The sequence below is a fragment of the Idiotropiscis lumnitzeri genome, unplaced genomic scaffold (genome assembly GCF_059441095.1).
Source record: "Idiotropiscis lumnitzeri isolate Australia: NSW breed Sydney's pygmy pipehorse unplaced genomic scaffold, RoL_Ilum_1.0 HiC_scaffold_140, whole genome shotgun sequence".
Lineage (NCBI taxonomy): Eukaryota > Metazoa > Chordata > Actinopteri > Syngnathiformes > Syngnathidae > Idiotropiscis > Idiotropiscis lumnitzeri.
In genome coordinates this window covers 448,822-476,332 of record NW_028283678.1, presented here as the reverse complement: position 1 = coordinate 476,332, position 27,511 = coordinate 448,822, and the positions used below count along the sequence as shown (strand labels likewise).

General features: G+C 36.1%; 1 long non-coding RNA gene across 1 annotated transcript; it reads left to right on the top strand.

Annotated features, from left to right (window-relative positions):
- Positions 1-8,071: 8,071 nt before the first annotated feature.
- Positions 8,072-11,646, top strand: LOC148315081 (uncharacterized). The gene is made up of 2 exons (XR_015841293.1): positions 8,072-8,671; positions 10,294-11,646. It is a non-coding gene; the product is annotated as an uncharacterized LOC148315081 (long non-coding RNA).
- The last annotated feature ends 15,865 nt before the right edge of the window (positions 11,647-27,511 follow it).

The following is a 27,511-nucleotide window of genomic DNA, read 5'->3' as shown; positions in this document are numbered from 1 at the left end:
TTCAGGATGCCTTTCTACACTATATAAAGGTGGAAATTTACATTGGAAACGTTTGGTTTAGCTGTTATAAAAGTTTGGTTTTTTAGTGCTGTAAATGCATTTTCAGCTCGCGCTGTACACATTTGCTATGAGAGGCATTATCTCATAAGGGAAATATTGGACAATCAAATTAATGACTGCCCAGGCTTCAGGATGTCTTTTTACACTATATAAAGGTGGAAATTTACATTGGAAACGTTTAGTTTAGCTGTTAATGAAGTTTCGTTTTTTTAGTGCTGGAAATTCATTGTCTGCTGGCGCTGTACACTTTTTCTAAGTGTTGCAATATCTCATGAAGGAAATACTGGACAATCAAATTAATGACTTTCCAGGCTTCAGGATGCCTTTCTACACTATATAAAGGTGGAAATTTACATTGGAAACGTTTGGTTTAGCTGTTATAAAAGTTTGGTTTTTTAGTGCTGTAAATGCATTTTCAGCTCGCGCTGTACACATTTGCTATGAGAGGCATTATCTCATAAGGGAAATATTGGACAATCAAATTAATGACTGCCCAGGCTTCAGGATGTCTTTTTACACTATATAAAGGTGGAAATTTACATTGGAAACGTTTAGTTTAGCTGTTAATGAAGTTTCGGTTTTTTAGTGCTGAAAATTCATTGTCTGCTGGCGCTGTACACTTTTTCTAAGTGTTGCAATATCTCATGAAGGAAATACTGGACAATCAAATTAATCACTTTCCAGGCTTCAGGATGCCTTTCTACACTATATAAAGGTGGAAATTTACATTGGAAACGTTTGGTTTAGCTGTTATAAAAGTTTGGTTTTTTAGTGCTGTAAATGCATTTTCAGCTCGCGCTGTACACATTTGCTATGTGAGGCATTATCTTATAAGGGAAATACTGGACAATCAAATTAATGACTTCCCAGGCTTCAGGATGCCTTTTTACACTCTATAAATGTGGAAATTTACATTGGAAACGTTTGGTTTAGCTGTTATAAAAGTTTGGTTTTTTAGTGCTGTAAATGCATTTTCAGCTCGCGCTGTACACATTTGCTATGAGAGGCATTATCTCATAAGGGAAATATTGGACAATCAAATTAATGGCTGCCCAGGCTTCAGGATGTCTTTTTACTCTATATAAAGGTGGAAATTTACATTGGAAACGTTTAGTTTAGCTGTTAATGAAGTTTCGTTTTTTTAGTGCTGAAAATTCATTGTCTGCTGGCGCTGTACACTTTTTCTAAGTGTTGCAATATCTCATGAAGGAAATACTGGACAATCAAATCAATGACTTTCCAGGCTTCAGGATGCCTTTCTACACTATATAAAGGTGGAAATTTACATTGGAAACGTTTGGTTTAGCTGTTATAAAAGTTTGGTTTTTTAGTGCTGTAAATGCATTTTCAGCTCGAACTGTACACATTTGCTATGTGAGGCATTATCTCATAAGGGAAATACTGGACAATCAAATTAATGACTTCCCAGGCTTCAGGATGCCTTTTTACACTCTATAAATGTGGAAATTTACATTGGAAACGTTTGGTTTAGCTGTTAATGAAGTTTCGTTTTTTTAGTGCTGAAAATTCATTGTCTGCTGGCGCTGTACACCTTTTCTAAGTGTTGCAATATCTCATGAAGGAAATACTGGACAATCAAATTAATGACTTTCCAGGCTTCAGGATGCCTTTCTACACTATATAAAGGTGGAAATTTACATTGGAAACGTTTGGTTTAGCTGTTAATGAAGTTTCGATTTTTTAGTGCTGAAAATTCATTGTCTGCTGGCGCTGTACACCTTTTCTAAGTGTTGCAATATCTCATGAAGGAAATACTGGACAATCAAATTAATGACCTTCCAGGCTTCAGGATGCCTTTCTACACTATATAAAGGTGGAAATTTACATTGGAAACGTTTGGTTTAGCTGTTATAAAAGTTTGGGTTTTTAGTGCTGTAAATGCATTTTCAGCTCGCGCTGTACACATTTGCTATGTGAGGCATTATCGCATAAGGGAAATACTGGACAATCAAATTAATGACTGCCCAGGCTTCAGGATGTCTTTTTACACTATATAAAGGTGGAAATTTACATTGGAAACGTTTGGTTTAGCTGTTATAAAAGTTTGTTTTTTTAGTGCTGAAAATGCATTTTCAGCTCGCACTGTACACATTTGCTATGTGAGGCATTATCTCATAAGGGAAATACTGGACAATCAAATTAATGACTTCCCAGGCTTCAGGATGCCTTTTTACACTCTATAAATGGGGAAATTTACATTGGAAACGTTTGGTTTAGCTGTTAATGAAGTTTCGTTTTTTTAGTGCTGAAAATTCATTGTCTGCTGGCGCTGTACACTTTTTCTAAGTGTTGCAATATCTCATGAAGGAAATACTGGACAATCAAATTAATGACTTTCCAGGCTTCAGGATGCCTTTCTACACTATATAAAGGTGGAAATTTACATTGGAAACGTTTGGTTTAGCTGTTATAAAAGTTTGGTTTTTTAGTGCTGTAAATGCATTTTCAGCTCGCGCTGTACACATTTGCTATGAGAGGCATTATCTCATAAGGGAAATATTGGACAATCAAATTAATGACTGCCCAGGCTTCAGGATGCATTTTTACACTCTATAAATGTGGAAATTTACATTGGAAACATTTGGTTTAGCTGTTAATGAAGTTTCGTTTTTTTAGTGCTGAAAATTCATTGTCTGCTGGCGCTGTACACCTTTTCTAAGTGTTGCAATATCTCATGAAGGAAATACTGGACAATCAAATTAATGACTTTCCAGGCTTCAGGATGCCTTTCTACACTATATAAAGGTGGAAATTTACATTGGAAACGTTTGGTTTAGCTGTTATAAAAGTTTGTTTTTTTAGTGCTGTAAATGCATTTTCAGCTCGCGCTGTACACATTTGCTATGAGAGGCATTATCTCATAAGGGAAATATTGGACAATCAAATTAATGACTGCCCAGGCTTCAGGATGTCTTTTTACACTATATAAAGGTGGAAATTTACATTAGAAACGTTTAGTTTAGCTGTTATAAAAGTTTGTTTTTTTAGTGCTGTAAATGCATTTTCAGCTCGCGCTGTACACATTTGCTATGAGAGGCATTATCTCATAAGGGAAATATTGGACAATCAAATTAATGACTGCCCAGGCTTCAGGATGTCTTTTTACACTATATAAAGGTGGAAATTTACATTGGAAACGTTTAGTTTAGCTGTTATAAAAGTTTGTTTTTTTAGTGCTGAAAATGCATTTTCAGCTCGCACTGTACACATTTGCTATGTGAGGCATTATCTCATAAGGGAAATACTGGACAATCAAATTAATGACTTCCCAGGCTTCAGGATGCCTTTTTACACTCTATAAATGTGGAAATTTACATTGGAAACGTTTGGTTTAGCTGTTAATGAAGTTTCGTTTTTTTAGTGCTGAAAATTCATTGTCTGCTGGCGCTGTACACTTTTTCTAAGTGTTGCAATATCTCATGAAGGAAATACTGGACAATCAAATTAATGACTTTCCAGGCTTCAGGATGCCTTTCTACACTATATAAAGGTGGAAATTTACATTGGAAACGTTTGGTTTAGCTGTTATAAAAGTTTGGTTTTTTAGTGCTGTAAATGCATTTTCAGCTCGCGCTGTACACATTTGCTATGAGAGGTATTATCTCATAAGGGAAATATTGGACAATCAAATTAATGACTGCCCAGGCTTCAGGATGTCTTTTTACACTATATAAAGGTGGAAATTTACATTGGAAACGTTTAGTTTAGCTGTTATAAAAGTTTGTTTTTTTAGTGCTGTAAATGCATTTTCAGCTCGCGCTGTACACATTTGCTATGTGAGGCATTATCTCATAAGGGAAATACTGGACAATCAAATTAATGACTGCCCAGGCTTCAGGATGTCTTTTTACACTATATAAAGGTGGAAATTTACATTGGAAACGTTTGGTTTAGCTGTTATAAAAGTTTGGGTTTTTAGTGCTGTAAATGCATTTTCAGCTCGCGCTGTACACATTTGCTATGAGAGGCATTATCTCATAAGGGAAATATTGGACAATCAAATTAATGACTGCCCAGGCTTCAGGATGTCTTTTTACACTATATAAAGGTGGAAATTTACATTGGAAACGTTTAGTTTAGCTGTTATAAAAGTTTGTTTTTTTAGTGCTGTAAATGCATTTTCAGCTCGCGCTGTACACATTTGCTATGAGAGGCATTATCTCATAAGGGAAATACTGGACAATCAAATTAATGACTTCCCAGGCTTCAGGATGCCTTTTTACACTCTATAAATGTGGAAATTTACATTGGAAACGTTTGGTTTAGCTGTTAATGAAGTTTCGTTTTTTTAGTGCTGAAAATTCATTGTCTGCTGGCGCTGTACACTTTTTCTAAGTGTTGCAATATCTCATGAAGGAAATACTGGACAATCAAATTAATGACTTTCCAGGCTTCAGGATGCCTTTCTACACTATATAAAGGTGGAAATTTACATTGGAAACGTTTGGTTTAGGTGTTATAAAAGTTTGTTTTTTTAGTGCTGAAAATGCATTTTCAGCTCGCACTGTACACATTTGCTATGTGAGGCATTATCTCATAAGGGAAATACTGGACAATCAAATTAATGACTTCCCAGGCTTCAGGATGCCTTTTTACACTCTATAAATGTGGAAATTTACATTGGAAACGTTTGGTTTAGCTGTTAATGAAGTTTCGTTTTTTTAGTGCTGAAAATTCATTGTCTGCTGGCGCTGTACACTTTTTCTAAGTGTTGCAATATCTCATGAAGGAAATACTGGACAATCAAATTAATGACTTTCCAGGCTTCAGGATGCCTTTCTACACTATATAAAGGTGGAAATTTACATTGGAAACGTTTGGTTTAGCTGTTATAAAAGTTTGGTTTTTTAGTGCTGTAAATGCATTTTCAGCTCGCGCTGTACACATTTGCTATGTGAGGCATTATCTCATAAGGGAAATACTGGACAATCAAATTAATGACTTCCCAGGCTTCAGGATGCCTTTTTACACTCTATAAATGTGGAAATTTACATTGGAAACGTTTGGTTTAGCTGTTAATGAAGTTTCGTTTTTTTAGTGCTGAAAAAACATTGTCTGCTGGCGCTGTACACTTTTTCTAAGTTTTGCAATATCTCATGTAGGAAATACTGGACAATCAAATTAATGACTTTCCAGGCTTCAGGATGCCTTTCTACACTATATAAAGGTGGAAATTTACATTGGAAACGTTTGGTTTAGCTGTTATAAAAGTTTGTTTTTTTAGTGCTGTAAATGCATTTTCAGCTCGCGCTGTACACATTTGCTATGTGAGGCATTATCTCATAAGGGAAATACTGGACAATCAAATTAATGACTGCCCAGGCTTCAGGATGTCTTTTTACACTATATAAAGGTGGAAATTTACATTGGAAACGTTTGGTTTAGCTGTTATAAAAGTTTGGTTTTTTTAGTGCTGAAAATTCATTGTCTGCTGGCGCTGTACACTTTTTCTAAGTGTTGCAATATCTCATGAAGGAAATACTGGACAATCAAATTAATGACTTTCCAGGCTCCAGGATGCCTTTCTACACGATATAAAGGTGGAAATTTACATTGGAAACGTTTGGTTTAGCTGTTATAAAAGTTTGGTTTTTTAGTGCTGTAAATGCATTTTCAGCTCGCGCTGTACACATTTGCTATGAGAGGCATTATCTCATAAGGGAAATATTGGACAATCAAATTAATGACTGCCCAGGCTTCAGGATGTCTTTTTACACTATATAAAGGTGGAAATTTACATTGGAAACGTTTAGTTTAGCTGTTAATGAAGTTTCGTTTTTTTAGTGCTGAAAATTCATTGTCTACTGGCGCTGTACACTTTTTCTAAGTGTTGCAATATCTCATGAAGGAAATACTGGACAATCAAATTAATGACTTTCCAGGCTTCAGGATGCCTTTCTACACTATATAAAGGTGGAAATTTACATTGGAAACGTTTGGTTTAGCTGTTATAAAAGTTTGGTTTTTTAGTGCTGTAAATGCATTTTCAGCTCGCGCTGTACACATTTGCTATGAGAGGCATTATCTCATAAGGGAAATATTGGACAATCAAATTAATGACTGCCCAGGCTTCAGGATGTCTTTTTACACTATATAAAGGTGGAAATTTACATTGGAAACGTTTGGTTTAGCTGTTATAAAAGTTTGGTTTTTTAGTGCTGAAAATGCATTTTCAGCTTGCACTGTACACATTTGCTATGTGAGGCATTATCTCATAAGGGAAATACTGGACAATCAAATTAATGACTTCCCAGGCTTCAGGATGCATTTTTACACTCTATAAATGTGGAAATTTACATTGGAAACGTTTGGTTTAGCTGTTAATGAATTTCGTTTTTTTAGTGCTGAAAATTCATTGTCTGCTGGCGCTGTACACCTTTTCTAAGTGTTGCAATATCTCATGAAGGAAATACTGGACAATCAAATTAATGACTTTCCAGGCTTCAGGATGCCTTTCTACACTATATAAAGGTGGAAATTTACATTGGAAACGTTTGGTTTAGCTGTTATAAAAGTTTGGGTTTTTAGTGCTGTAAATGCATTTTCAGCTCGCGCTGTACACATTTGCTATGAGAGGCATTATCTCATAAGGGAAATATTGGACAATCAAATTAATGACTGCCCAGGCTTCAGGATGTCTTTTTACACTATATAAAGGTGGAAATTTACATTGGAAACGTTTAGTTTAGCTGTTATAAAAGTTTGTTTTTTTAGTGCTGTAAATGCATTTTCAGCTCGCGCTGTACACATTTGCTATGAGAGGCATTATCTCATAAGGGAAATATTGGACAATCAAATTAATGACTGCCCAGGCTTCAGGATGTCTTTTTACACTATATAAAGGTGGAAATTTACATTGGAAACGTTTAGTTTAGCTGTTATAAAAGTTTGTTTTTTTAGTGCTGAAAATGCATTTTCAGCTCGCACTGTACACATTTGCTATGTGAGGCATTATCTCATAAGGGAAATACTGGACAATCAAATTAATGACTTCCCAGGCTTCAGGATGCCTTTTTACACTCTATAAATGTGGAAATTTACATTGGAAACGTTTGGTTTAGCTGTTAATGAAGTTTCGTTTTTTTAGTGCTGAAAATTCATTGTCTGCTGGCGCTGTACACTTTTTCTAAGTGTTGCAATATCTCATGAAGGAAATACTGGACAATCAAATTAATGACTTTCCAGGCTTCAGGATGCCTTTCTACACTATATAAAGGTGGAAATTTACATTGGAAACGTTTGGTTTAGCTGTTATAAAAGTTTGGTTTTTTAGTGCTGTAAATGCATTTTCAGCTCGCGCTGTACACATTTGCTATGAGAGGCATTATCTCATAAGGGAAATATTGGACAATCAAATTAATGACTGCCCAGGCTTCAGGATGTCTTTTTACACTATATAAAGGTGGAAATTTACATTGGAAACGTTTAGTTTAGCTGTTATAAAAGTTTGTTTTTTTAGTGCTGTAAATGCATTTTCAGCTCGCGCTGTACACATTTGCTATGTGAGGCATTATCTCATAAGGGAAATACTGGACAATCAAATTAATGACTGCCCAGGCTTCAGGATGTCTTTTTACACTATATAAAGGTGGAAATTTACATTGGAAACGTTTGGTTTAGCTGTTATAAAAGTTTGGTTTTTTAGTGCTGAAAATGCATTTTCAGCTCGCACTGTACACATTTGCTATGTGAGGCATTATCTCATAAGGGAAATACTGGACAATCAAATTAATGACTTCGCAGGCTTCAGGATGCCTTTTTACACTCTATAAATGTGGAAATTTACATTGGAAACGTTTGGTTTAGCTGTTAATGAAGTTTCGTTTTTTTAGTGCTGAAAATTCATTGTCTGCTGGCGCTGTACACTTTTTCTAAGTGTTGCAATATCTCATGAAGGAAATACTGGACAATCAAATTAATGACTTTCCAGGCTTCAGGATGCCTTTCTACACTATATAAAGGTGGAAATTTACATTGGAAACGTGTTAGAATAATATTTGGAGGTTATTATACATTTGCCATGACGCAACTTTATTTCAATACATGGTGCACATATCATGTTGAAAAGAAGGGCGGTGGCACTTCTTCAGAAGTGAGTCTGAAGCAAGCAACATCGTGCTAGGTCCTGATAAGAGATGCTGACGTCAAAGTCAGCTGCGACCCACGACGACACACCAATGATGAACCGGACCAAACCAGCTTTTGAGAAGACGAACTGTACCACCCTTGAGTGTAATCTGATTCCCCGATGTTATAAAAGGGAATGTGTGAAAAGCATCGAGGAACGGGAGGGGAGATAAAGTTGTCAAATAAACTTTGGTTAACCTTTCCGTCTCCAAAAGAGCTGTTTGTCTCTCCTTTTAGCTCACGAACACTATATGTCAAATTGGCGAACCTGACATACAATTGGTCCTTCAGAGCCGTGAACCCAACATACTGGAGGCGTCCAGGGGCGAAGCCGACGACCGGGGACAATCGTGGCCACGACAAGATGAGGATTCTTTCTTTTTTTGGACCTGGTCCTCGACTTTGCTACTGGATGCTGAAAGTTGAAGGGAGGCTGCGGAGAGAGACGTTCAGCTCATCTTGGGTGAGTGTGTGAAGTCCGAATGTGATGAATGAGTGTGATAAATGTGGGCATTTGAAGGGGTACGTAGTTAAATTCTGCGTTAACAGGAGGGCGGACTCCTCTGCAAGTAAAGTAGTTAAATTCCGTGGGGATATTGTGGGGACTAGACAGAGTAAGTCTTTAAAACTGTGTAAAACCGTAAGAATACTAGTCAATGTTACGTGAAGAGACAGAGATAGTCTATAACACTGATAGGGGATAACAGGGGTATATCCTCCACGCGCGTTTGAAAGGGAAAAAAAAGAGAAATAAGGGGAAAAAAAGACGAGGGGAAAAAAAAAATAAATAAAAAGGGAAAAATAGTGTGAATGAATAAGTGTGTATGGAGGCTTGCAACCTCATTTTGGAACAGGAAATTTAACCGACAACTGTCTGGGAAGCAGAAGCTTGGGAATTACCTAAAACAAAGTAATTGTCAGCCTGTTCAGGGATTGGAGAACAGTTTAGGAAAACATGGGGAAATCAAACAGTAAAAAAGCTAGCAAAAAGGATCCGAAACAACAATTGACGTGTAAGGACTAGAAATTTATAGAAAGCCAATGTCCGGAAAAAGTAAAACATTTAAACTCATGGATAACAAAATATGAATTCACTGGTCAGCTTAGTACACAAAAATACTTACAAAATAAAACGAAGAGAAGAGAGAGAAAAAAAAAAAAAAAAAAAAAAAGAGGTGGAGAAGCAGCTACCAAGCCATTCATAGGTGTGGCTGTGTGTGCGCTGATAGATAACGTTCTGCGAGGCAACATCATTGCAGACATACAACAACAAAGTCTTATGCAAGAGAAAATCTATGGCTAGAAAAAGGAGCTACTTTGACTAATGGCATATATGTCAGTTCAGAGGGAAAAAAAAAAAAAAAAAAAAAAAAAAAAAATATTTTTCGCAATATTGACACATGTTGACACACATGTCAAACAGGAGGGATGGTATGGTAAGACAAACCAAACCAATTTTATACAACATATGGGTTTTAATTTTTTTCTCAAAAGATTTTTTGAAGAGCCTGTATGATCTGTGCTCGACACAATTGTCAGGGAAACATAAGCCCAAAACGAGGACAGTTTCCCCAAGCAACATACACCTTGTGCATTGTAAAAAGTCATCTCAACCCTACCCTATTAGGGATCTCTCGGTTGACATGATTTTCGCGTGGATAAAAAATTGAGATTTTGTGTTGTGTAGTTTTGGTTGCACTAAAAGCTGTGTTTCATGCATGTGTCCGAGACCATTACTATGAGTAATTCCAACAGCTCTTCCATCAACATGCCTTTTAGAAGTAATGATGAAATTAACACCTAATGCGGACTGCATTGCTTGGAATGATGTGTACGCTGCGATTAAGGCAACGAAAGATAAGCCTATCTTTTCTACCGATGTGGCAGTGGCTAACTTTACTCGTGTTAATCTCACAGGAACACAAGTGGTGTAAGACAACTGTACTCCAAGCAGGTACACTACTGCCACGCAGCGATGTGTGGTGGTGGTGCGGGGTACTAAATTATTTGATTCATTAAAGGACGCAGTTGGAACTTGTGCATTGGTGTCACTTCTCTTACCAGTGTCTATTTTTCCATCCACAGCAAGGGATATTCAAAGGGCAGTTGAAGCCGACGAATACCCCTATTATTACGCCAGGAAAAGACGAAGTGCTTCCTGGAGGGATGGTGATATGACTTATTTGGATGCAATTGGCCAACCAAGGGGCGTACCAGATGAGTATAAATTGGTAAATCAAATCGCAGCGGGGTTCGAGTCCATTCTTCTTTGGATTACACCGAATAAGAATGTGGATCGAATAAATTACATACACTATAACGTGCAAAGATTGGGGAACTTCATTGAAGAAGGATTTATAGCTATTAAAGAACAATTGGTCCTACGTCGTCCTTCCATCTGGGGTGACGTAAAATTGGTCCAAAAGAACAATTGGCAGCAACATCACTCATGGCATTTCAAAACCGCATCGCGGTGGACATGCTGTTGGCAGAGAGAGGAGGGGTTTGCGCCGTGATTGGGGATCAATGGTTGTACTTTCATTCCTAACAACACTTCTCCGGAAGGGTCCCTCACAAGAGCCATTGCAGGCTTGCGCACCCTGAAGCATAAGCTGAAGGAACACTCAGGTGTGACTACCTCTGCATGGGATGAGTGGTGGAACAAAACGTTTGGTAAATATAAAAATATGGTATTTTCTGTAATGATTTCTATAACAATGTTCACCTCAATCCTTGTACTGTATGGATGTTGTTGTATTCCCTGCATTCGCGTTTTGCTTTTCCGACTTATCTCAACAGCTCTCGCTCCAACAAATTCCAAACGACAGGAAATATATCCTTTGATTAATTACAGAGGTGCTGGTGATGGAGGAGACAGTGATGACCAAGTTGATGACGACGACTGAATTTACCTGGGAGATCCTATTCGTTAATCCAAAACGCTCAAATACATTAAAGTTAAACAAAGAAAAATAGAGGGGTTTACATTTGCTATCAAGCTAATGATTTGATGGAATTAAATCTTTGGAAATTCCATTGATGATAATATTTGGGGCAAATGTAGAATAAACAGGGGGGAATGTTAGAATAATATTTGGAGGTTATTATACATTTGCCATGACGCAACTTTATTTCAATACATGGTGCACATATCATGTTGAAAAGAAGGGCGGTGGCACTTCTTCAGAAGTGAGTCTGAAGCAAGCAACATCGTGCTAGGTCCTGATAAGAGATGCTGACGTCAAAGTCAGCTGCGACCCACGACGACACACCAATGATGAACCGGACCAAACCAGCTTTTGAGAAGACGAACTGTACCACCCTTGAGTGTAATCTGATTCCCCGATGTTATAAAAGGGAATGTGTGAAAAGCATCGAGGAACGGGAGGGGAGATAAAGTTGTCAAATAAACTTTGGTTAACCTTTCCGTCTCCAAAAGAGCTGTTTGTCTCTCCTTTTAGCTCACGAACACTATATGTCAAATTGGCGAACCTGACAAAACGTTTGGTTTAGCTGTTATAAAAGTTTGGTTTTTTAGTGCTGTAAATGCATTTTCAGCTCGCGCTGTACACATTTGCTATGAGAGGCATTATCTCATAAGGGAAATATTGGACAATCAAATTAATGACTGCCCAGGCTTCAGGATGTCTTTTTACACTATATAAAGGTGGAAATTTACATTGGAAACGTTTAGTTTAGCTGTTAATGAAGTTTCGTTTTTTTAGTGCTGGAAATTCATTGTCTGCTGGCGCTGTACACTTTTTCTAAGTGTTGCAATATCTCATGAAGGAAATACTGGACAATCAAATTAATGACTTTCCAGGCTTCAGGATGCCTTTCTACACTATATAAAGGTGGAAATTTACATTGGAAACGTTTGGTTTAGCTGTTATAAAAGTTTGGTTTTTTAGTGCTGTAAATGCATTTTCAGCTCGCGCTGTACACATTTGCTATGAGAGGCATTATCTCATAAGGGAAATATTGGACAATCAAATTAATGACTGCCCAGGCTTCAGGATGTCTTTTTACACTATATAAAGGTGGAAATTTACATTGGAAACGTTTAGTTTAGCTGTTAATGAAGTTTCGGTTTTTTAGTGCTGAAAATTCATTGTCTGCTGGCGCTGTACACTTTTTCTAAGTGTTGCAATATCTCATGAAGGAAATACTGGACAATCAAATTAATCACTTTCCAGGCTTCAGGATGCCTTTCTACACTATATAAAGGTGGAAATTTACATTGGAAACGTTTGGTTTAGCTGTTATAAAAGTTTGGTTTTTTAGTGCTGTAAATGCATTTTCAGCTCGCGCTGTACACATTTGCTATGTGAGGCATTATCTTATAAGGGAAATACTGGACAATCAAATTAATGACTTCCCAGGCTTCAGGATGCCTTTTTACACTCTATAAATGTGGAAATTTACATTGGAAACGTTTGGTTTAGCTGTTATAAAAGTTTGGTTTTTTAGTGCTGTAAATGCATTTTCAGCTCGCGCTGTACACATTTGCTATGAGAGGCATTATCTCATAAGGGAAATATTGGACAATCAAATTAATGGCTGCCCAGGCTTCAGGATGTCTTTTTACTCTATATAAAGGTGGAAATTTACATTGGAAACGTTTAGTTTAGCTGTTAATGAAGTTTCGTTTTTTTAGTGCTGAAAATTCATTGTCTGCTGGCGCTGTACACTTTTTCTAAGTGTTGCAATATCTCATGAAGGAAATACTGGACAATCAAATCAATGACTTTCCAGGCTTCAGGATGCCTTTCTACACTATATAAAGGTGGAAATTTACATTGGAAACGTTTGGTTTAGCTGTTATAAAAGTTTGGTTTTTTAGTGCTGTAAATGCATTTTCAGCTCGAACTGTACACATTTGCTATGTGAGGCATTATCTCATAAGGGAAATACTGGACAATCAAATTAATGACTTCCCAGGCTTCAGGATGCCTTTTTACACTCTATAAATGTGGAAATTTACATTGGAAACGTTTGGTTTAGCTGTTAATGAAGCTTCGTTTTTTTAGTGCTGAAAATTCATTGTCTGCTGGCGCTGTACACCTTTTCTAAGTGTTGCAATATCTCATGAAGGAAATACTGGACAATCAAATTAATGACTTTCCAGGCTTCAGGATGCCTTTCTACACTATATAAAGGTGGAAATTTACATTGGAAACGTTTGGTTTAGCTGTTAATGAAGTTTCGATTTTTTAGTGCTGAAAATTCATTGTCTGCTGGCGCTGTACACCTTTTCTAAGTGTTGCAATATCTCATGAAGGAAATACTGGACAATCAAATTAATGACCTTCCAGGCTTCAGGATGCCTTTCTACACTATATAAAGGTGGAAATTTACATTGGAAACGTTTGGTTTAGCTGTTATAAAAGTTTGGGTTTTTAGTGCTGTAAATGCATTTTCAGCTCGCGCTGTACACATTTGCTATGTGAGGCATTATCGCATAAGGGAAATACTGGACAATCAAATTAATGACTGCCCAGGCTTCAGGATGTCTTTTTACACTATATAAAGGTGGAAATTTACATTGGAAACGTTTGGTTTAGCTGTTATAAAAGTTTGTTTTTTTAGTGCTGAAAATGCATTTTCAGCTCGCACTGTACACATTTGCTATGTGAGGCATTATCTCATAAGGGAAATACTGGACAATCAAATTAATGACTTCCCAGGCTTCAGGATGCCTTTTTACACTCTATAAATGTGGAAATTTACATTGGAAACGTTTGGTTTAGCTGTTAATGAAGTTTCGTTTTTTTAGTGCTGAAAATTCATTGTCTGCTGGCGCTGTACACTTTTTCTAAGTGTTGCAATATCTCATGAAGGAAATACTGGACAATCAAATTAATGACTTTCCAGGCTTCAGGATGCCTTTCTACACTATATAAAGGTGGAAATTTACATTGGAAACGTTTGGTTTAGCTGTTATAAAAGTTTGGTTTTTTAGTGCTGTAAATGCATTTTCAGCTCGCGCTGTACACATTTGCTATGAGAGGCATTATCTCATAAGGGAAATATTGGACAATCAAATTAATGACTGCCCAGGCTTCAGGATGCATTTTTACACTCTATAAATGTGGAAATTTACATTGGAAACATTTGGTTTAGCTGTTAATGAAGTTTCGTTTTTTTAGTGCTGAAAATTCATTGTCTGCTGGCGCTGTACACCTTTTCTAAGTGTTGCAATATCTCATGAAGGAAATACTGGACAATCAAATTAATGACTTTCCAGGCTTCAGGATGCGTTTCTACACTATATAAAGGTGGAAATTTACATTGGAAACGTTTGGTTTAGCTGTTATAAAAGTTTGTTTTTTTAGTGCTGTAAATGCATTTTCAGCTCGCGCTGTACACATTTGCTATGAGAGGCATTATCTCATAAGGGAAATATTGGACAATCAAATTAATGACTGCCCAGGCTTCAGGATGTCTTTTTACACTATATAAAGGTGGAAATTTACATTAGAAACGTTTAGTTTAGCTGTTATAAAAGTTTGTTTTTTTAGTGCTGTAAATGCATTTTCAGCTCGCGCTGTACACATTTGCTATGAGAGGCATTATCTCATAAGGGAAATATTGGACAATCAAATTAATGACTGCCCAGGCTTCAGGATGTCTTTTTACACTATATAAAGGTGGAAATTTACATTGGAAACGTTTAGTTTAGCTGTTATAAAAGTTTGTTTTTTTAGTGCTGAAAATGCATTTTCAGCTCGCACTGTACACATTTGCTATGTGAGGCATTATCTCATAAGGGAAATACTGGACAATCAAATTAATGACTTCCCAGGCTTCAGGATGCCTTTTTACACTCTATAAATGTGGAAATTTACATTGGAAACGTTTGGTTTAGCTGTTAATGAAGTTTCGTTTTTTTAGTGCTGAAAATTCATTGTCTGCTGGCGCTGTACACTTTTTCTAAGTGTTGCAATATCTCATGAAGGAAATACTGGACAATCAAATTAATGACTTTCCAGGCTTCAGGATGCCTTTCTACACTATATAAAGGTGGAAATTTACATTGGAAACGTTTGGTTTAGCTGTTATAAAAGTTTGGTTTTTTAGTGCTGTAAATGCATTTTCAGCTCGCGCTGTACACATTTGCTATGAGAGGTATTATCTCATAAGGGAAATATTGGACAATCAAATTAATGACTGCCCAGGCTTCAGGATGTCTTTTTACACTATATAAAGGTGGAAATTTACATTGGAAACGTTTAGTTTAGCTGTTATAAAAGTTTGTTTTTTTAGTGCTGTAAATGCATTTTCAGCTCGCGCTGTACACATTTGCTATGTGAGGCATTATCTCATAAGGGAAATACTGGACAATCAAATTAATGACTGCCCAGGCTTCAGGATGTCTTTTTACACTATATAAAGGTGGAAATTTACATTGGAAACGTTTGGTTTAGCTGTTATAAAAGTTTGGTTTTTTAGTGCTGTAAATGCATTTTCAGCTCGCGCTGTACACATTTGCTATGTGAGGCATTATCTTATAAGGGAAATACTGGACAATCAAATTAATGACTTCCCAGGCTTCAGGATGTCTTTTTACTCTATATAAAGGTGGAAATTTACATTGGAAACGTTTAGTTTAGCTGTTAATGAAGTTTCGTTTTTTTAGTGCTGAAAATTCATTGTCTGCTGGCGCTGTACACTTTTTCTAAGTGTTGCAATATCTCATGAAGGAAATACTGGACAATCAAATCAATGACTTTCCAGGCTTCAGGATGCCTTTCTACACTATATAAAGGTGGAAATTTACATTGGAAACGTTTGGTTTAGCTGTTATAAAAGTTTGGTTTTTTAGTGCTGTAAATGCATTTTCAGCTCGAACTGTACACATTTGCTATGTGAGGCATTATCTCATAAGGGAAATACTGGACAATCAAATTAATGACTTCCCAGGCTTCAGGATGCCTTTTTACACTCTATAAATGTGGAAATTTACATTGGAAACGTTTGGTTTAGCTGTTAATGAAGCTTCGTTTTTTTAGTGCTGAAAATTCATTGTCTGCTGGCGCTGTACACCTTTTCTAAGTGTTGCAATATCTCATGAAGGAAATACTGGACAATCAAATTAATGACTTTCCAGGCTTCAGGATGCCTTTCTACACTATATAAAGGTGGAAATTTACATTGGAAACGTTTGGTTTAGCTGTTAATGAAGTTTCGATTTTTTAGTGCTGAAAATTCATTGTCTGCTGGCGCTGTACACCTTTTCTAAGTGTTGCAATATCTCATGAAGGAAATACTGGACAATCAAATTAATGACCTTCCAGGCTTCAGGATGCCTTTCTACACTATATAAAGGTGGAAATTTACATTGGAAACGTTTGGTTTAGCTGTTATAAAAGTTTGGGTTTTTAGTGCTGTAAATGCATTTTCAGCTCGCGCTGTACACATTTGCTATGTGAGGCATTATCGCATAAGGGAAATACTGGACAATCAAATTAATGACTGCCCAGGCTTCAGGATGTCTTTTTACACTATATAAAGGTGGAAATTTACATTGGAAACGTTTGGTTTAGCTGTTATAAAAGTTTGTTTTTTTAGTGCTGAAAATGCATTTTCAGCTCGCACTGTACACATTTGCTATGTGAGGCATTATCTCATAAGGGAAATACTGGACAATCAAATTAATGACTTCCCAGGCTTCAGGATGCCTTTTTACACTCTATAAATGTGGAAATTTACATTGGAAACGTTTGGTTTAGCTGTTAATGAAGTTTCGTTTTTTTAGTGCTGAAAATTCATTGTCTGCTGGCGCTGTACACTTTTTCTAAGTGTTGCAATATCTCATGAAGGAAATACTGGACAATCAAATTAATGACTTTCCAGGCTTCAGGATGCCTTTCTACACTATATAAAGGTGGAAATTTACATTGGAAACGTTTGGTTTAGCTGTTATAAAAGTTTGGTTTTTTAGTGCTGTAAATGCATTTTCAGCTCGCGCTGTACACATTTGCTATGAGAGGCATTATCTCATAAGGGAAATATTGGACAATCAAATTAATGACTGCCCAGGCTTCAGGATGCATTTTTACACTCTATAAATGTGGAAATTTACATTGGAAACATTTGGTTTAGCTGTTAATGAAGTTTCGTTTTTTTAGTGCTGAAAATTCATTGTCTGCTGGCGCTGTACACCTTTTCTAAGTGTTGCAATATCTCATGAAGGAAATACTGGACAATCAAATTAATGACTTTCCAGGCTTCAGGATGCGTTTCTACACTATATAAAGGTGGAAATTTACATTGGAAACGTTTGGTTTAGCTGTTATAAAAGTTTGTTTTTTTAGTGCTGTAAATGCATTTTCAGCTCGCGCTGTACACATTTGCTATGAGAGGCATTATCTCATAAGGGAAATATTGGACAATCAAATTAATGACTGCCCAGGCTTCAGGATGTCTTTTTACACTATATAAAGGTGGAAATTTACATTAGAAACGTTTAGTTTAGCTGTTATAAAAGTTTGTTTTTTTAGTGCTGTAAATGCATTTTCAGCTCGCGCTGTACACATTTGCTATGAGAGGCATTATCTCATAAGGGAAATATTGGACAATCAAATTAATGACTGCCCAGGCTTCAGGATGTCTTTTTACACTATATAAAGGTGGAAATTTACATTAGAAACGTTTAGTTTAGCTGTTATAAAAGTTTGTTTTTTTAGTGCTGTAAATGCATTTTCAGCTCGCGCTGTACACATTTGCTATGAGAGGCATTATCTCATAAGGGAAATATTGGACAATCAAATTAATGACTGCCCAGGCTTCAGGATGCATTTTTACACTCTATAAATGTGGAAATTTACATTGGAAACATTTGGTTTAGCTGTTAATGAAGTTTCGTTTTTTTAGTGCTGAAAATTCATTGTCTGCTGGCGCTGTACACCTTTTCTAAGTGTTGCAATATCTCATGAAGGAAATACTGGACAATCAAATTAATGACTTTCCAGGCTTCAGGATGCGTTTCTACACTATATAAAGGTGGAAATTTACATTGGAAACGTTTGGTTTAGCTGTTATAAAAGTTTGTTTTTTTAGTGCTGTAAATGCATTTTCAGCTCGCGCTGTACACATTTGCTATGAGAGGCATTATCTCATAAGGGAAATATTGGACAATCAAATTAATGACTGCCCAGGCTTCAGGATGTCTTTTTACACTATATAAAGGTGGAAATTTACATTAGAAACGTTTAGTTTAGCTGTTATAAAAGTTTGTTTTTTTAGTGCTGTAAATGCATTTTCAGCTCGCGCTGTACACATTTGCTATGAGAGGCATTATCTCATAAGGGAAATATTGGACAATCAAATTAATGACTGCCCAGGCTTCAGGATGTCTTTTTACACTATATAAAGGTGGAAATTTACATTGGAAACGTTTAGTTTAGCTGTTATAAAAGTTTGTTTTTTTAGTGCTGAAAATGCATTTTCAGCTCGCACTGTACACATTTGCTATGTGAGGCATTATCTCATAAGGGAAATACTGGACAATCAAATTAATGACTTCCCAGGCTTCAGGATGCCTTTTTACACTCTATAAATGTGGAAATTTACATTGGAAACGTTTGGTTTAGCTGTTAATGAAGTTTCGTTTTTTTAGTGCTGAAAATTCATTGTCTGTTTGCGCTGTACACTTTTTCTAAGTGTTGCAATATCTCATGAAGGAAATACTGGACAATCAAATTAATGACTTTCCAGGCTTCAGGATGCCTTTCTACACTATATAAAGGTGGAAATTTACATTGGAAACGTTTGGTTTAGCTGTTATAAAAGTTTGGTTTTTTAGTGCTGTAAATGCATTTTCAGCTCGCGCTGTACACATTTGCTATGAGAGGTATTATCTCATAAGGGAAATATTGGACAATCAAATTAATGACTGCCCAGGCTTCAGGATGTCTTTTTACACTATATAAAGGTGGAAATTTACATTGGAAACGTTTAGTTTAGCTGTTATAAAAGTTTGTTTTTTTAGTGCTGTAAATGCATTTTCAGCTCGCGCTGTACACATTTGCTATGTGAGGCATTATCTCATAAGGGAAATACTGGACAATCAAATTAATGACTGCCCAGGCTTCAGGATGTCTTTTTACACTATATAAAGGTGGAAATTTACATTGGAAACGTTTGGTTTAGCTGTTATAAAAGTTTGGTTTTTTAGTGCTGAAAATGCATTTTCAGCTCGCACTGTACACATTTGCTATGTGAGGCATTATCTCATAAGGGAAATACTGGACAATCAAATTAATGACTTCCCAGGCTTCAGGATGCCTTTTTACACTCTATAAATGTGGAAATTTACATTGGAAACGTTTGGTTTAGCTGTTAATGAAGTTTCGTTTTTTTAGTGCTGAAAATTCATTGTCTGCTGGCGCTGTACACTTTTTCTAAGTGTTGCAATATCTCATGAAGGAAATACTGGACAATCAAATTAATGACTTTCCAGGCTTCAGGATGCCTTTCTACACTATATAAAGGTGGAAATTTACATTGGAAACGTTTGGTTTAGGTGTTATAAAAGTTTGTTTTTTTAGTGCTGAAAATGCATTTTCAGCTCGCACTGTACACATTTGCTATGTGAGGCATTATCTCATAAGGGAAATACTGGACAATCAAATTAATGACTTCCCAGGCTTCAGGATGCCTTTTTACACTCTATAAATGTGGAAATTTACATTGGAAACGTTTGGTTTAGCTGTTAATGAAGTTTCGTTTTTTTAGTGCTGAAAATTCATTGTCTGCTGGCGCTGTACACTTTTTCTAAGTGTTGCAATATCTCATGAAGGAAATACTGGACAATCAAATTAATGACTTTCCAGGCTTCAGGATGCCTTTCTACACTATATAAAGGTGGAAATTTACATTGGAAACGTTTGGTTTAGCTGTTATAAAAGTTTGGTTTTTTAGTGCTGTAAATGCATTTTCAGCTCGCGCTGTACACATTTGCTATGTGAGGCATTATCTCATAAGGGAAATACTGGACAATCAAATTAATGACTTCCCAGGCTTCAGGATGCCTTTTTACACTCTATAAATGTGGAAATTTACATTGGAAACGTTTGGTTTAGCTGTTAATGAAGTTTCGTTTTTTTAGTGCTGAAAAAACATTGTCTGCTGGCGCTGTACACTTTTTCTAAGTTTTGCAATATCTCATGTAGGAAATACTGGACAATCAAATTAATGACTTTCCAGGCTTCAGGATGCCTTTCTACACGATATAAAGGTGGAAATTTACATTGGAAACGTTTGGTTTAGCTGTTATAAAAGTTTGGTTTTTTAGTGCTGTAAATGCATTTTCAGCTCGCGCTGTACACATTTGCTATGAGAGGCATTATCTCATAAGGGAAATATTGGACAATCAAATTAATGACTGCCCAGGCTTCAGGATGTCTTTTTACACTATATAAAGGTGGAAATTTACATTGGAAACGTTTAGTTTAGCTGTTAATGAAGTTTCGTTTTTTTAGTGCTGAAAATTCATTGTCTACTGGCGCTGTACACTTTTTCTAAGTGTTGCAATATCTCATGAAGGAAATACTGGACAATCAAATTAATGACTTTCCAGGCTTCAGGATGCCTTTTTACACTATATAAAGGTGGAAATTTACATTGGAAACGTTTGGTTTAGCTGTTATAAAAGTTTGGTTTTTTAGTGCTGAAAATGCATTTTCAGCTCGCACTGTACACATTTGCTATGTGAGGCATTATCTCATAAGGGAAATACTGCACAATCAAATTAATGACTGCCCAGGCTTCAGGATGCATTTTTACACTCTATAAATGTGGAAATTTACATTGGAAACGTTTGGTTTAGCTGTTAATGAAGTTTCGTTTTTTTAGTGCTGAAAATTCATTGTCTGCTGGCGCTGGACACCTTTTCTAAGTGTTGCAATATCTCATGAAGGAAATACTGGACAATCAAATTAATGAATTTCCAGGCTTCAGGATGCCTTTCTACACTATATAAAGGTGGAAATTTACATTGGAAACGTTTGGTTTAGCTGTTATAAAAGTTTGGGTTTTTAGTGCTGTAAATGCATTTTCAGCTCGCGCTGTACACATTTGCTATGAGAGGCATTATCTCATAAGGGAAATATTGGACAATCAAATTAATGACTGCCCAGGCTTCAGGATGTCTTTTTACACTATATAAAGGTGGAAATTTACATTGGAAACGTTTAGTTTAGCTGTTATAAAAGTTTGTTTTTTTAGTGCTGTAAATGCATTTTCAGCTCGCGCTGTACACATTTGCTATGAGAGGCATTATCTCATAAGGGAAATATTGGACAATCAAATTAATGACTGCCCAGGCTTCAGGATGTCTTTTTACACTATATAAAGGTGGAAATTTACATTGGAAACGTTTAGTTTAGCTGTTATAAAAGTTTGTTTTTTTAGTGCTGAAAATGCATTTTCAGCTCGCACTGTACACATTTGCTACGTGAGGCATTATCTCAGAAGGGAAATACTGGACAATCAAATTAATGACTTCCCAGGCTTCAGGATGCCTTTTTACACTCTATAAATGTGGAAATTTACATTGGAAACGTTTGGTTTAGCTGTTAATGAAGTTTCGTTTTTTTAGTGCTGAAAATTCATTGTCTGCTGGCGCTGTACACTTTTTCTAAGTGTTGCAATATCTCATGAAGGAAATACTGGACAATCAAATTAATGACTTTCCAGGCTTCAGGATGCCTTTCTACACTATATAAAGGTGGAAATTTACATTGGAAACGTTTGGTTTAGCTGTTATAAAAGTTTGGTTTTTTAGTGCTGTAAATGCATTTTCAGCTCGCGCTGTACACATTTGCTATGAGAGGCATTATCTCATAAGGGAAATATTGGACAATCAAATTAATGACTGCCCAGGCTTCAGAATGTCTTTTTACACTATATAAAGGTGGAAATTAACATTGGAAACGTTTAGTTTAGCTGTTAATGAAGTTTCGTTTTTTTAGTGCTGAAAATTCATTGTCTGCTGGCGCTGTACACTTTTTCTAAGTGTTGCAATATCTCATGAAGGAAATACTGGACAATCAAATTAATGACTTTCCAGGCTTCAGGATGCCTTTCTACACTATATAAAGGTAGAAATTTACATTGGAAACGTTTGGTTTAGCTGTTATAAAAGTTTGGTTTTTTAGTGCTGTAAATGCATTTTCAGCTCGCGCTGTACACATTTGCTATGAGAGGCATTATCTCATAAGGGAAATATTGGACAATCAAATTAATGACTGCGCAGGCTTCAGGATGTCTTTTTACACTATATAAAGGTGGAAATTTACATTGGAAACGTTTGGTTTAGCTGTTATAAAAGTTTGGTTTTTTAGTGCTGTAAATGCATTTTCAGCTCGCGCTGTACACATTTGCTATGAGAGGCATTATCTCATAAGGGAAATATTGGACAATCAAATTAATGGCTGCCCGGGCTTCAGGATGTCTTTTTACACTATATAAAGGTGGAAATTTACATTGGAAACGTTTAGTTTAGCTGTTAATGAAGTTTCGTTTTTTTAGTGCTGAAAATTCATTGTCTGCTGGCGCTGTACACTTTTTCTAAATGTTGCAATATCTCATGAAGGAAATACTGGACAATCAAATTAATGACTTTCCAGGCTTCAGGATGCCTTTCTACACTATATAAAGGTGGAAATTTACATTGGAAACGTTTGGTTTAGCTGTTATAAAAGTTTGGTTTTTTTAGTGCTGTAAATGCATTTTCAGCTCGCGCTGTACACATTTGCTATGAGAGGCATTATCTCATAAGGGAAATATTGGACAATCAAATTAATGACTGCCCAGGCTTCAGGATGTCTTTTTACACTATATAAAGGTGGAAACTTACATTGGAAACGTTTGGTTTAGGTGTTATATAAGTTTGGTTTTTTAGTGCTGAAAATGCATTTTCAGCTCGCACTGTACACATTTGCTATGTGAGGCATTATCTCATAAGGGAAATACTGGACAATCAAATTAATGACTTCCCAGGCTTCAGGATGCCTTTTTACACTCTATAAATGTGGAAATTTACATTGGAAACGTTTGGTTTAGCTGTTAATGAAGTTTCGTTTTTTTAGTGCTGAAAATTCATTGTCTGCTGGCGCTGTACACTTTTTCTAAGTGTTGCAATATCTCATGAAGGAAATACTGGACAATCAAATTAATGACTTTCCAGGCTTCAGGATGCCTTTCTACACTATATAAAGGTGGAAATTTAAATTGGAAACGTTTGGTTTAGCTGTTATAAAAGTTTGGTTTTTTAGTGCTGTAAATGCATTATCAGCTCGCGCTGTACACATTTGCTATGAGAGGCATTATCTCATAAGGGAAATATTGGACAATCAAATTAATGACTGCCCAGGCTTCAGGATGTCTTTTTACACTATATAAAGGTGGAAATTTACATTGGAAACGTTTGGTTTAGCTGTTATAAAAGTTTGTTTTTTTAGTGCTGTAAATGCATTTTCAGCTCGCACTGTACACATTTGCTATGAGAGGCATTATCTCATAAGGGAAATATTGGACAATCAAATTAATGACTGCCCAGGCTTCAGGATGTCTTTTTACACTATATAAAGGTGGAAATTTACATTGGAAACGTTTACTTTAGCTGTTAATGAAGTTTCGTTTATTTAGTGCTGAAAATTCATTGTCTGCTGGCGCTGTACACTTTTTCTAAGTGTTGCAATATCTCATGAAGGAAATACTGGACAATCAAATTAATGACTTTCCAGGCTTCAGGATGCCTTTCTACACTATATAAAGGTGGAAATTTACATTGGAAACGTTTGGTTTAGCTGTTATAAAAGTTTGGTTTTTTAGTGCTGTAAATGCATTTTCAGCTCGCGCTGTACACATTTGCTATGAGAGGCATTATCTCATAAGGGAAATATTGGACAATCAAATTAATGACTGCCCAGGCTTCAGGATGTCCTTTTACACTATATAAAGGTGGAAATTTACATTTGAAACGTTTGGTTTAGCTGTTATAAAAGTTTGGTTTTTTAGTGCTGAAAATGCATTTTCAGCTCGCGCTGTACACATTTGCTATGAGAGGCATTATCTCATAAGGGAAATATTGGACAATCAAATTAATGACTGCCCAGGCTTCAGGATGTCTTTTTACACTATATAAAGGTGGAAATTTACATTGGAAACGTTTGGTTTAGCTGTTATAAAAGTTTGGTTTTTTAGTGCTGTAAATGCATTTTCAGCTCGCGCTGTACACATTTGCTATGAGAGGCATTATCTCATAAGGGAAATATTGGACAATCAAATTAATGACTGCCCAGGCTTCAGGATGTCTTTTTACACTATATAAAGGTGGAAATTTACATTGGAAACGTTTGGTTTAGCTGTTATAAAAGTTTGTTTTTTTAGTGCTGTAAATGCATTTTCAGCTCGCGCTGTACACATTTGCTATGTGAGGCATTATCTCATAAGGGAAATACTGGACAATCAAATTAATGACTGCCCAGGCTTCAGGATGTCTTTTTACACTATATAAAGGTGAAAATTTACATTGGAAACGTTTGGTTTAGCTGTTATAAAAGTTTGGTTTTTTTAGTGCTGAAAATTCATTGTCTGCTGGCGCTGTACACTTTTTCTAAGTGTTGCAATATCTCATGAAGGAAATACTGGACAATCAAATTAATGACTTTCCAAGCTCCAGGATGCCTTTCTACACTATATAAAGGTGGAAATTTACATTGGAAACGTTTGGTTTAGCTGTTATAAAAGTTTGGTGTTTTAGTGCTGTAAATGCATTTTCAGCTCGCGCTGTACACATTTGCTATGAGAGGCATTATCTCATAAGGGAAATATTGGACAATCAAATTAATGACTGCCCAGGCTTCAGGATGTCTTTTTACACTATATAAAGGTGGAAATTTACATTGGAAACGTTTAGTTTAGCTGTTAATGAAGTTTCGTTTTTTTAGTGCTGAAAATTCATTGTCTACTGGCGCTGTACACTTTTTCTAAGTGTTGCAATATCTCATGAAGGAAATACTGGACAATCAAATTAATGACTTTCCAGGCTTCAGGATGCCTTTCTACACTATATAAAGGTGGAAATTTACATTGGAAACGTTTGGTTTAGCTGTTATAAAAGTTTGGTTTTTTAGTGCTGTAAATGCATTTTCAGCTCGCGCTGTACACATTTGCTATGAGAGGCATTATCTCATAAGGGAAATATTGGACAATCAAATTAATGACTGCCCAGGCTTCAGGATGTCTTTTTACACTATATAAAGGTGGAAATTTACATTGGAAACGTTTGGTTTAGCTGTTATAAAAGTTTGGTTTTTTAGTGCTGAAAATGCATTTTCAGCTCGCACTGTACACATTTGCTATGTGAGGCATTATCTCATAAGGGAAATACTGGACAATCAAATTAATGACTTCCCAGGCTTCAGGATGCATTTTTACACTCTATAAATGTGGAAATTTACATTGGAAACGTTTGGTTTAGCTGTTATAAAAGTTTGTTTTTTTAGTGCTGTAAATGCATTTTCAGCTCGCGCTGTACACATTTGCTATGTGAGGCATTATCTCATAAGGGAAATACTGGACAATCAAATTAATGACTGCCCAGGCTTCAGGATGTCTTTTTACACTATATAAAGGTGGAAATTTACATTGGAAACGTTTGGTTTAGCTGTTATAAAAGTTTGGTTTTTTAGTGCTGAAAATGCATTTTCAGCTCGCACTGTACACATTTGCTATGTGAGGCATTATCTCATAAGGGAAATACTGGACAATCAAATTAATGACTTCCCAGGCTTCAGGATGCCTTTTTACACTCTATAAATGTGGAAATTTACATTGGAAACGTTTGGTTTAGCTGTTAATGAAGTTTCGTTTTTTTAGTGCTGAAAATTCATTGTCTGCTGGCGCTGTACACTTTTTCTAAGTGTTGCAATATCTCATGAAGGAAATACTGGACAATCAAATTAATGACTGCCCAGGCTTCAGGATGTCTTTTTACACTATATAAAGGTGGAAATTTACATTGGAAACGTTTGGTTTAGCTGTTATAAAAGTTTGTTTTTTTAGTGCTGTAAATGCATTTTCAGCTCGCGCTGTACACATTTGCTATGTGAGGCATTATCTCATAAGGGAAATACTGGACAATCAAATTAATGACTGCCCAGGCTTCAGGATGTCTTTTTACACTATATAAAGGTGGAAATTTACATTGGAAACGTTTGGTTTAGCTGTTATAAAAGTTTGGTTTTTTTAGTGCTGAAAATTCATTGTCTGCTGGCGCTGTACACTTTTTCTAAGTGTTGCAATATCTCATGAAGGAAATACTGGACAATCAAATTAATGACTTTCCAGGCTCCAGGATGCCTTTCTACACTATATAAAGGTGGAAATTTACATTGGAAACGTTTGGTTTAGCTGTTATAAAAGTTTGGTGTTTTAGTGCTGTAAATGCATTTTCAGCTCGCGCTGTACACATTTGCTATGAGAGGCATTATCTCATAAGGGAAATATTGGACAATCAAATTAATGACTGCCCAGGCTTCAGGATGTCTTTTTACACTATATAAAGGTGGAAATTTACATTGGAAACGTTTAGTTTAGCTGTTAATGAAGTTTCGTTTTTTTAGTGCTGAAAATTCATTGTCTGCTGGCGCTGTACACTTTTTCTAAGTGTTGCAATATCTCATGAAGGAAATACTGGACAATCAAATTAATGACTTTCCAAGCTCCAGGATGCCTTTCTACACTATATAAAGGTGGAAATTTACATTGGAAACGTTTGGTTTAGCTGTTATAAAAGTTTGGTGTTTTAGTGCTGTAAATGCATTTTCAGCTCGCGCTGTACACATTTGCTATGAGAGGCATTATCTCATAAGGGAAATACTGGACAATCAAATTAATGACTGCCCAGGCTTCAGGATGTCTTTTTACACTATATAAAGGTGAAAATTTACATTGGAAACGTTTGGTTTAGCTGTTATAAAAGTTTGGTTTTTTTAGTGCTGAAAATTCATTGTCTGCTGGCGCTGTACACTTTTTCTAAGTGTTGCAATATCTCATGAAGGAAATACTGGACAATCAAATTAATGACTTTCCAAGCTCCAGGATGCCTTTCTACACTATATAAAGGTGGAAATTTACATTGGAAACGTTTGGTTTAGCTGTTATAAAAGTTTGGTGTTTTAGTGCTGTAAATGCATTTTCAGCTCGCGCTGTACACATTTGCTATGAGAGGCATTATCTCATAAGGGAAATATTGGACAATCAAATTAATGACTGCCCAGGCTTCAGGATG